This window comes from Bombus pascuorum, chromosome 13 (genome assembly GCF_905332965.1).
Source record: "Bombus pascuorum chromosome 13, iyBomPasc1.1, whole genome shotgun sequence".
NCBI lineage: Eukaryota > Metazoa > Arthropoda > Insecta > Hymenoptera > Apidae > Bombus > Bombus pascuorum.
In genome coordinates this window covers 8,838,208-8,849,933 of record NC_083500.1, presented here as the reverse complement: position 1 = coordinate 8,849,933, position 11,726 = coordinate 8,838,208, and the positions used below count along the sequence as shown (strand labels likewise).

The following is an 11,726-nucleotide window of genomic DNA, read 5'->3' as shown; positions in this document are numbered from 1 at the left end:
TCCCCTTAACTCCACCCCTTTCGCCTAAGAGCGTCAAGTACCGGTGAGGCGGTCACACCACGGCCAATTTCAAGATTCCTTTAACACCCTTTCCGAAGCCACCCTTCGTTAACACCAGCGTGGGTCAGATTACATCGACACCCCCTCGAGCGTCGAAGTTACAAAGTCACAGAGGAACCAGATCAGAGGGGTGGTGAAAGAGGGTGGGAGACACGGTGCGGGTGTGGGCGTTTCGACGACGCTGCCGTGGCTCTCGGTGGCTCTTATCCTCGTGTATAATAGATTGCTTACGGTCGGCGAGATTAATACAGTAATTAATAATATACGGTGACCAGAGCCGCGTAAGAAGCGGCCATTGTTGCTGGCCGGACAGCGCAAAAACCAGGCCGAACAGCTCCTATCCGGCCCGGCTTTCAGGAGCGTTACGTCATGTTCAGACAGTTTTCCGCTAAAGGGGTTGCAGGGTAAACCCCCACGAGGAACGCTCTGACCTCGAATGAATTCGAATGTCCACCACCCTGCGCCGCCACAGCCCTAATTACCACGAGTACCGTGGCCGTGGTATCGCGCTCGTCCACGTGAACACACTGCAAGAACACCAACCACCCCTCGAACAATGACCCGGCGGTCGACGACCTGTCCCAAACTAGGTGTAGCCTGTCTCCAGATTCTTGGACGATCAAGAAACACGTTCTTTCGGAGGAGAGGCGTTTCTTCAGGGACACGAAGCTTGTAAAAAATATTTGTCGTACATTCTTGTTCGTAAGTACATGTCAGAACATCCGTTGGTTTCGTACGAAACGCGAGAACCAATGGAAGTTATCAAGCGAACGACCGATCGATCGGGTTACGATCAAATTTTACGTAAATTCTTCTCTTCCAGTCAGTAACTACTTGTAGGAGTTTAAAAATACCGCGACAATTATGCGTCGGATCTGCATACGCCTAGTCCACTGTAAATTCTCGAAACTCATTGGAAAGATCAGAGGCGAGTTAGATAGAAAAGTGCGAAAAGATCCTCGAAGAAGCAAAGGAAACATTCTTTCGAGGAAGAAGAGACGTTTCTCGGCAATTTGAAACGCATGAAAAGTGTTGTTCGTAGTACTACTCACCTATTATATCCTGTAAAAAGGAACAGGCCAAACTTTAACTTGATGGAAGAACCGTGAGTAGTTGTGATTTCCTGTCTGACTGAGTTTACAAGGGTTTCATTATCGCTCGATGAAGATGAAAATACGTGTAATGAAAAACGAGGAAGCTATTGGACGAAAAAGAGTTTAAAAGTAAGAGAAATTTCAGTGTAGTTCAGAAAGATGTAACCGATCGATCTTCGAAAGGGGTGATTTTGCAGAACTAGACGACGAGAGGGTTAAAAGACTTGGAAAAGGGGTGTCCCTGGTAGTCGGTGATTCTCAGTCAGCCCTACGCATCCCTGATTAGCTTAGGTTCGTCGTATTTCCGATTAAACTCGATAGCAAACGATCCTATCGTGCACCCTCATGCACCGTTCCGTAATTGGAGGTCCAAGGGTGGACATTTGAATTCATTCGGAGTAGCTGTTCCATCGACCCTCTCCTCCTTCCTGGAAATGACTACGACTTCCTACAAACCGAAATCCACGATTGAACTGCTTGTTACCGGTATAATTATGATCCTTTTACTAGCTACTTGAGCGACGATGAACGATTTATTATCGTCACATTGTGCCTGAAGCAAAACATTTTATTATTCAATTCGAAAAATGTTGATATACCGTTTGGAAAGTTACTAAGCTGAAGTTAAAGCTGGCACTAGACTTTGTTAGAAATATAATCTGTATCTGTCGAATCTTAACTCTATAGTTCGTGTCACGAAAGTATGACGCTATATTAGAAGAAGCTAATCCATAATTACAGTAAAACCTTCAACTGGACACGGTATATTTTTAATTATACGTTTTCTATTTTTCCTACCAGCGTGTTTCTTTACTAACTACCTAACCGAGCTGTTTGCTAATTAATTATTTAGTACTTAAACCGCGTCGCATCGGTCGACGGTTAACAATTCCCTCTGATAGCCAGTGTTCGATAAATTTCACAAGAAAACGTTACACTTTGTAATAAAAACGAGAGAAAGGTGTTTTACGTGTATGTGAAAATAAACTTCTAAAACCTACCATTTTGTATCAATAGACTGAAAAATGACTAAAATCGTCTATATTATAACCTAATGTGATCCGTGATAGTTCGAGGGTTAAACGGACAGCCCAAAACCGTGGAAGAGAAGAATTTCCAAGTGGGAAAACAAAAGGAAATGCATCAAAGAGAATGGAAATGGTTGGGAAACCAGGAGAGGAATTCGAAGGATCATTCACGCGTGTCTCGAGCAAATAGCAAGTGAGTTTTATTGGCTAATAATACACAATAGGCTCTACTGGTTGCCAATAGAGCCGAACGCTAGCGTGGCTTTCCTCCTGTATTTCCCTAAAGTGCCATCCGAGGGTAGTCAAACCATAAACGGATAGTTGAGAGGGGACAAAAACTTGGACAGGATCAAGTCTCGAGAAGTTTCATAGGCGACCACCGATTCCTTCGGATTTTATCGCGTGCATGGAAACGGCCCGGGTCGAAATCCCTCGTGGGACGACGAATCGAACTTTTCCTCGAGTTCCCGATGCGATTGGCCGTGTAATTTTCGACAAGACGACGAATAGCTTCTTAGCGAAGAATGAGAAAAATGTTCTTCTGCCCTTTGTTCTTCCTTTCTGTTATACTCTGTCGATTAAAAATTTCAAATTACTCGAGCGTTCATCATTAGGTTTGAGAATTCTAAAGTAAAGCACTTTCAAATACAAAAAGCGAGTGATTCGATACTATCTTATTCGATATTACCGATATTTGATAACTAATTCGTCTGAGTAATTGGTTGGCAAAAATGATTTCTTAAGCCTCGCGTGATCGATCGTTGGATCTAACTTCGGACAAGATTCCGCTAGTAATCAAAGTAACGATCACGTTGTCACCGATCGATTATTATTGTCTAAATCAATTACAACGTGATGCTGCTACGTTCGAAATTAATTAGGAAATTTCGTAGGGATAGAAAGATGAAAGGGAGTCGCAATCCTCCGGAGAACTATGCACCTGGGTCCGAAAGTGATCCAAGTAACGCGTCCGAGATAATGCGTCGGTTACAGAATCTCTTAATTCGCCAAGAAGCAACTTGCAAAAACTTGAAAAAGGTATCAGTGGAAAGACTGCAATTTTAGACTTGACTTGACTTAACTTTGCTTAAGAAACTATCATTGCCAAGGTGGAAAAAAGAATTGAAATTCAGTATTCACAAATTTCTTTTTTGACTGTACCGATCATGCAAAATATGTTAGGGAAGAGAGGGAAAATAAAATTGGAGCGCGAAGAAGAAAACGACGATCTAAATTCTATTCGTCAGGCGACGAGTCGAGAAAAATATAATTTCCTATTTCATATTCTCTCGTGTGTTTGGCCAAAGATGTTAAAAGGAATCGATTCGAGGCTTTTGACAAACAGTCCTAACTGGTCGTGGCAAATTCGAGTCGACGCATACAAGGTAGAAGCAAAGAAACGCGACGGGGCAGCGCATTAGCAATTTTCATAGAATCCTCGACTAATTAAGGTCGATAAATCAAAAGAACACACGGACAGCCGTGTCGGACGTCCCGCAGGAAGAGCTGCCGTGACACAGAAACGAGGGAGATCGGCTTAATAGTAAGATGGGGAAAGGGAGAACCAAGGAGGGGGAAAAAAGAGAAATACACGGGGTAAAAATCGGCGAAAAGAGAAAAAACAGAATTGGGCGGGACGCTTGCAGGAAACTCATACTGCTCCGTGAAATCGGATGATCGACGAGCTTCCAGCCTCGGTTCCAGAAAATCAAATCCCTTCGAAATGTCTTTCTGGGAAACTTATTCTCCGGGCAATCAGAATTTTGAAGAAAAAGCATTCCGCCAGGAGAGTTTCGACGACAGACCTGTACAATCTAATTTGTCTTAACACATTTCGCGTCGGTCACGTAAAAATACGCCTTTTTTATCTTATCACTTAAAACAGCTGGTCACAGGAAAGTATTTCTTTTCTTTTTTCTTTTATCAATTTTAATTCCAAATTTTTCTAAAGTAATTTTCAATCAATAATTTTAAAGGCTAACTTTAAATTGGCAGAATGTCTTTTACCCAATTTACTTTTACCCAATCAACGCGAAATGTGTTAATACGTTCGTATTTCGAAATGAAAACTTACTTCGCGTTCGTACGGTCCGGATAAATGGTATACGTGTCAGCTATCTTCCAATGATTATGATTGAGAGTTTACGAATAAGAGATACAGAAACTTAAGGTCGAATACAATCACGTGTATGTGTAAATTACACATCAAACCAATACAAAACACAATACTTGTAAAACTTCAGTAACAATATTAGCAATACCACTGAAATTTAAATACTAGTGACATGGACATATTATGTGTGTGTCATTAAATTATAATATCCACCCAAATTGCTTCATATATGATTAAAAACCAGTAACAGATCGGGATAATTAAACAGCAGTGAATCGAAAAACAATTCCAACTAACGTCAAGAAAACATCTTATCTATCCCAATGAAAGGTTTTTGAAGATTAGACCACAAATTTCCAATATCATCGATACCTAGCAATACTTGTAAATCTTCTACCAATATCAGAGTAACATGATTCGACTAGCATACGAAATTTCGTAGGTCTTCGATCAAAATCGAAGGCACGTTAAGACACCGAGGACAGGCGGCGCGACATTATATTAAAAGACTGGCACGACTTTCATTCATAACATCGAATTCGTCCAGTGAATGAAAGATTGATGTCTCCCAACCCCTCGACGAGTCACCCTCATCCACCCTTGAATATGCTTCGAGTTCTTCCGCGCTCGAATCACCGGCAGGAAGTAAATAATGATTTTTCCACGTTCCATAAACTGCACGATTTAATCTGTCAATGCTCCTCTCCACCTTCTTAAACCTGTAGCCGAAATCTCGTTCTATTTATTCCGTTATCCCTTTCACTGTGGATTAAAATGGTGCGCCGTAATAATTATGTTACAAAATATTTAAAAAAGGTTGTTTTATAGGAATTTCGAATAATTATTTTCCTATTGGTTGATACGCACTCTTCGTATGATAAATTGTAAAATAGAAAATACGATTCATGCGTCTTAACAAAGAACGTAAATTTAAAAAATGTATATTTTCCGGCGTGCTCGTACGTTCCACAGTGAAAGAGTGAATTTGATGAAAGCATTCTTGTATCGCATTAAAAGCCACTTATGATAAATTTGTACGAGATATATTGCCAGTCATAAGTATTAGAAGTAAACCTACTTACGTTGCAATTATTCCAAAACTCCAACAAATTTTACTTTATTTACATTTATTACAGAATTTCACGTTATAAGCAGCAAATATCACACGAATCAACTGGCAGATTTATAACAAGATAATGAGAAAATTAAAGCAGCGGAGAGCATAGAATTTATGTTGACATCGCCAAGTGTCCAAATACTTATGGCTGGGTACAAATCCGCGATCTTGCACAGAAATGTACGAAAATCGTACGCGACTGAAGGATTAAATCTGAAACAGCATCTTAACTTTTGCACTTGCGTAAGCGTTTCGCGCAAAGGACATAGAAGAAAATTGAATTCTCGTTGTTATAATCAACCAAGAAGGAGAGATCGGTGACTGCAGCGTGTTGGGGGCGAGAGGAAAGCGGAAAGCATGGATTTTAGAGAATCCAAGGAGCGCGGTTTCGCGTTTTGGGTGGCTCTAACGATGCTCGGCTGCCGAAGAAGGAGAAGATCGTCGCCGTAACGATTTCGCTAACGAACGTCTTCGAGCGCCACAACAAAGTCGAGATATAATCCTCTTACACGCCAGAAAGCTAGAAGCTGGCTGCGCGTGTAATCGGGGCTTAAAAGTAGAGCATTACACGCGGTTCCCGGTCCCGCAACCGGGACTACGTGTTTCGAGAAAATCGAAAGGATCTCTGATCCCGCTAATGGATCCCCGATCGACGGGTTAATTAAACGACAAACGTGGTTTTCGCCCGATTTAAGCTGGCGTTCTCCAAGAACGCTGTATTTTAACCCCTTCGGCTTTTCCACTCCTGATACGAGCTCTGCTTGTACTATCTTTTTGGTATCATAAATATGAATCCTACACGCGTACACAATTTATACGATTATTAGACACGAACATTGTGTTGAAAAAATATTCTCTTTCTTTTCTTCATGATTAATTCGCCTACTATATCATATATAGCGAGAAAACGTAAAGTATAAAAATAGTATGATTACAGGGACTCTGACGAGCAATGGCGATCTTTATTTGCGTAATGAGAAACATATGGAACATTTCGATCTACGAGAAAATTCACAGAAAACGTTCAACGTACGAAAATCTATGAAATGTGCATATGCAAAAATGTATGAAATATCCGAAGTATAGAACACCCACTTCTTGCAATATTTAGTACGTGGAACTAAACTTTGTTTAAATTCCATTTGCTTAATTACGTTCGTAAAAACATAAAATTTCATAAGTATCTACAATCTCGCTAGGAATAAAGAAAATAGGTATGCGATGCGTTTAATGTTCCGAATAAAATCGGTAGGAAACTCATGGCATTAAATTAAATATAAACCTAGATCCGAAATTTTCTCGTGTAACACGCAATTTTCAGGAAAGAAAGACATACAAAGACAAAAGAGGAGGACAGATTCGAGCGAAGCGATCTGACCGATTAGACTTGTGGATTAACAAAGGCTTCTCGCTGTCAGTGCCGCAGGACACCCCCGTGTCGTTGTCAGTAGTGAAGGGAGGAAGGTTCTAAGTGAGCTTTATCCTCGTTTTATCTTGTTTTCTAACCACCCCTCGAGTCCCATCGCGAGAGGATCGTAGCTAGAGGACGAGCATCGGTCATCTAGGCGCTCCATTTAATCCTGCTGGAAAAGAACCCCCGTGGCGTGGAGACAAGTAGGGATATCCTGCAGGATAAGAGAAGGAGCAAGACGAAAGGGAGAGAGAGAGAGAGAGAGAGAGAGAGAGAGAGGGTAAGGCTAGAAACCGGCAGGAAGTCGCTAATTCGACCCTTCGAAACTTGACCTGCTCGACTTTCCTAGTCCACTTCCACTTTAATTTACGACATTATTTTCCGCGCTGCGGACTGATGAATCCTTTTAATTGTCCGTGGCTAATGTCGCCATTTATGCGGCCTCCGCCATATAGTAGACGGAAGAATCTATTTCCATGTTTCTCTCTTATAAGAAATATCGTTTCGAGGCTTTGATGTTCTAATCTTATGGCCGTGAGATCTAAAAATAGCCACATCTTTTCAAAGAAAAAATAAATAGCAAATGGAGACAGACAGAAGAGGATATTTCTTTTTAAATTATATAGTACTTCTACCGTATCAACTTCCTCAAACGATAAATGGATCTTCTACTCTCAACTTATCGAATATTATAATTTTCCTCCCTATTACGATATGATAGTATCGTATGTCATCGTCTGCAGATTTGTTTCTTGATATAATAATGATATTCGTGTCTCATTAAAGATAAAATTTTTAATGTTTCACATAATACATACAGTATAGACACGAAAGTTTTCTATGATAAGCGTTCGAACAGTTTTATGAGCCACCGTAGATAAAAGGAACAGACTAAAACAAATAAGTGAACTTCCGTGGAACCTATGCAAAAATTAAAAAATGTTGCTGTAAGAAGAACAGAACGAGCTTCCCTTCAAAAGGAGACGTTTCAACATTGCCGAACAAGAACAATCCTCTATATCCTCGTTCCGCAAAAACCCTCCGCCCCCGTATCATAAGAATGGCCAAAACCTAACCCAAAATTCATTTTCCAAAGCAGCCACTAACACAAGAGAACAAGTCGTAAAGTCGTGTTCATCGTTCGTTGAATGCATATATTAAGACGTGTCCGGCGCACTTGTCGCAGTGGGGAGAAAGCTAACAAATGTCCCTCCTGAAGCGTTTGACCCCTGGTAAGTTCAGCCACCCACGCGTTAGACTAAATCTCGAGTCAGGAAGCCAGAGAGAAAGAGAAAGAGAGAGGGAACAACTCCTCCCCGAAGCTCGAGCATTTATGGAAGGACGGTTGGTGCAGCGTAGTCCGACCGCATAGTCCGAACCAGGAGGAAACTAATCAGCAAATTCGTGTTCTAAATCTAAATCGCCGACCGAATATTAATTCGAGACCTCTCTGTCTTTGTCTATGTGTTCGGCTATGGTCGCGCAACAGAGCCAACAGAAGTCCCCCATTCCGTAGCGAAACCGGGCCTTCGTCGTCCACCTTCGTCTCCTAGGTTTTGCGCGATACAGCAGCAGCCGTTGGTGTAGCTACGAGAGAGCGCACACAAGGCTGATTTGTGACACCGGCTGGCGCCTAAGCGATATTTACGACTGTCGTTCAAGGAATCGAAACACCGTGGCTACGCGACGTTCTCCGCGGGGCCGCTTTTAATTGCATTGAAAAGTCCCTCGGTTCCCGGAAATCGATTTCGAGAGCCATGCTTCGCAGTCGGGGTAAAAAAGCTGCGGCTATCGCCAAGAACCCTTTGGAAACGTTAACCCCTTAAACGGGGAGAGTGGATAGAGATGATAGAAACGAGCGGATCTAATTGCCATCGTTGAAATAAACGCGATTCGATTCGACGGTTTGCTTAGAAACGTTTATGGCTGCATTCTCTCATATCTACGATGACATGTCGTGTGTTATGATATAAGTTGTGAAAGGAAGTTGCAAGATCTGAACGTAATTATTTCTTACGATGACTCGAATGAATTAGAAGCTGGTCTTTGGCTGTTCTTTGGACTGTTCTTTTGCTTTTGGAACGCCAACGTGAAAGAATTATATTTTTTATTTTTCAACTGCAAAGCTGCATTAATGTACATCATAAGATAAAGAGTAGAAAAAGGCGATGATGTTGCAAACACTATTTTTTAAGTCTTCCTTAAAATTTATTACTATTTACGCCGTCTTGCGATAATAATGAACGATTGTATACGTAAGTCACGTGTTTCTTAACAATTGAACATTAATCGTCTACTTGCGAAGCGAAACTGACAAATTGTCAAAAAATTGGAATTAATAAGCTTCCTAGAGACTCGATTAATAATTAATTGCAATCTTCCATTGCAACCTAATTCCATTAACAACAACGAGATTATCCTTCCGTGGAAACCTGGCCGTCGAAAAGAGGATTCTCACCCCCCTACGAGGACAGAGGGCAAGCAAGACCAGAAGTCCAGAACAAACAGACAATTTAGCTCGTTTTAAGGGCACGCGTCCTAACGGGCAAAAGCGAAGCGGAGAACCGAGCACTTGGTACTGGTTGGCAAAAAATCGGGGGTTGCTTTCGGTGACTGATACGGCCCTGACTAACGAGCCTCCGCCGGACCATCGTTCCACTCTTAAAGCCTCGAAGGGTGGTCCTTTCTCCCTCTCGCGTCCACGGTCCTTTCCACGTTTCTTTCCTCGTCGTTCACGAAGACACATTAGGCACCGTCCAACCTCGTATCAATCACTCGACAACCCTGGTAGCCGAGGATCCTTCGTCGGTCTTCGGTTGACAGAACCGGAGGTGACGCGATTGAATACCACCCTCCGGGCATCTACGGCCCACCGACGTGATGACGACGCTCCTGGAAAACCTGGGGAAGGAAATGTTCCTCGTTCGACTGCACCCGTTTAATGGACGACAGCCGAAAGACGATCGACCGCTAACGAGCTACGGTGGAATAGCTCGCGTTTTCCTATCATCGGTTGTGCTTTCTATAAGGCCTGGTGAAGACGAGTTGTGTGACATGTGGCAGAGATTTTCCACTGACAATTTGAACGATTTGGTAGTTTTTGTGTTCTTCTGAGGTATTATCTGCGATCATAACTTGGCGATATAGCAGCCTTATTCGCGTTGTGCTCGAGATTCCTTTATATTTTTAATAGAACACTATGCGGACAAGCGTAGGATGTAGTACGCACTAAGCAACAGTACAGTGTCGTACGGATGGATTTTTTGGAAATATAAACGTAGCGTTAACGCTGTCGTCAAATATGTACAACCAATTCCTGTCAAAGAATCGCAATAAAACCATGCATAAAGATTCCAAAGCCCACGATCTGAATTTCCTAAACGAAAAAGCTGAAAACAGAATCTGGATGGAGGAAGACGTAGAACGAGAAGATCAATCGGGGATGTAGATCAAGCGGCACGAGTCCGCGAGTCAGCGAGTGTAGAGAAGATCACGGTTTTAACCCTAAACGACATCTCCATCTGGGCGATCCGCGATCCGGCTACTGGATATCCCAGGACGAGACGCCGGGCCATTGAGGCGCGGTCTTTGCAATTCAAATGAACCGCTGGACGATCCCCGACGAGGCAGAGCCTTGACAAATGTCGACGGAAAAAAATGCTCGACGATCCACGACCGAGAGACGGACAAGACAATGGGATGTTTAGAGCCCTCCGGGTCTCTTGAACGCGAGAGACACGCCGGTACCAAACAGCGCAACCAACGACGTGAACATCGGTCCGTAAGATCCCCCTGGTGCTACCTTCGGGACCCAATTTGCCTGCCAGTTAGACGACAAGGATCAGTCGTTCGACAAAGTGGGCTTGCGCGTGGCCGATTCACCAAGAGGATGCGTAAACCTGATCCGACTTCCTGAGATTCGCGTGTCAATTTGCAGAGAGAGAGAATGCACGTAAGTCGAGATGAGTTTGAAAGGATTGAAAGTGGATTAGTTTACAGCGTGTGTTTTATGTGTGAAAAGAATTGATCTCGTTGGATATGTAGAAGTATCATCGAGAGTGTTATATGTACATATACTGTTCCAATCTCGGATTAATAATAGCGGTGTTGTCTGTGTAAAAGTTAGGAAGATCGTAATTGCGTGTACGCGTTTCATTGTAAAAGCGTGCTGGACTTTTCAAGTACGAAGAGTTGAAAATAATATTAGACAATTCTAAATACGCTGATATCTGTAAAGGAATAAATAACGTACTAATTTTTCTCCGCTTTGTGTTACAATAAAAACAGGGCGAATTTACGTTGCAAACCAATATCTCGAAATTTCGAATTGCGCTACTTCTGCATCACTCTGTATATGTAAAAAGAAAAGAGAGGAGAGAAGATCGTAGAACCGTGAAATTTGTTCGCAATGAAAAGAATTGTTGCCGGGGGATCGAATCACGAGGATCAAGGGCGAGAAACTTTTAGAAGCCCATTTGGACCGGCACCACCTACTCATCTCCCCGACGGCACCGGTTTTTCTGTCGGTTAATTTTCAGGATACTTCTTAATTATAATGAGACACTTTGGGGTCTGCCAGAGAAGCCAACCGAGAATGGCAGCGGAACAAACGTAGGAGGGGTATTTATGTAAATCGGTGGCTAATGTCTTCTGGCATTATTCCTCGAGTTAGGTTACAAGAGGGGAGCAGAGTGAATCGAAGGAAACGTACAGTTTCACACACATGTATGCATACATTCTCACGTTAAAAATATACATAAGGAAAATTATCTTTTAAAAATATTAATTCAAATCGCAAGACTTTATACTATCAATTGGTTGAAAAATGAAATACATTTCAGCTTTAAAAGAACTTTAATACTTAATATAAACGGTGAATTTTAAATTATGTCCATTTTCAGAG

General features: G+C 42.1%; 1 protein-coding gene across 3 annotated transcripts in view; it reads right to left on the bottom strand.

The window, feature by feature from the left end:
- Positions 1 to 11,726, bottom strand: part of LOC132913710 (ubiquitin carboxyl-terminal hydrolase 48-like) — a 76,779-nt gene that overhangs the window by 39,261 nt on the left and 25,792 nt on the right. The window lies entirely within an intron of this gene.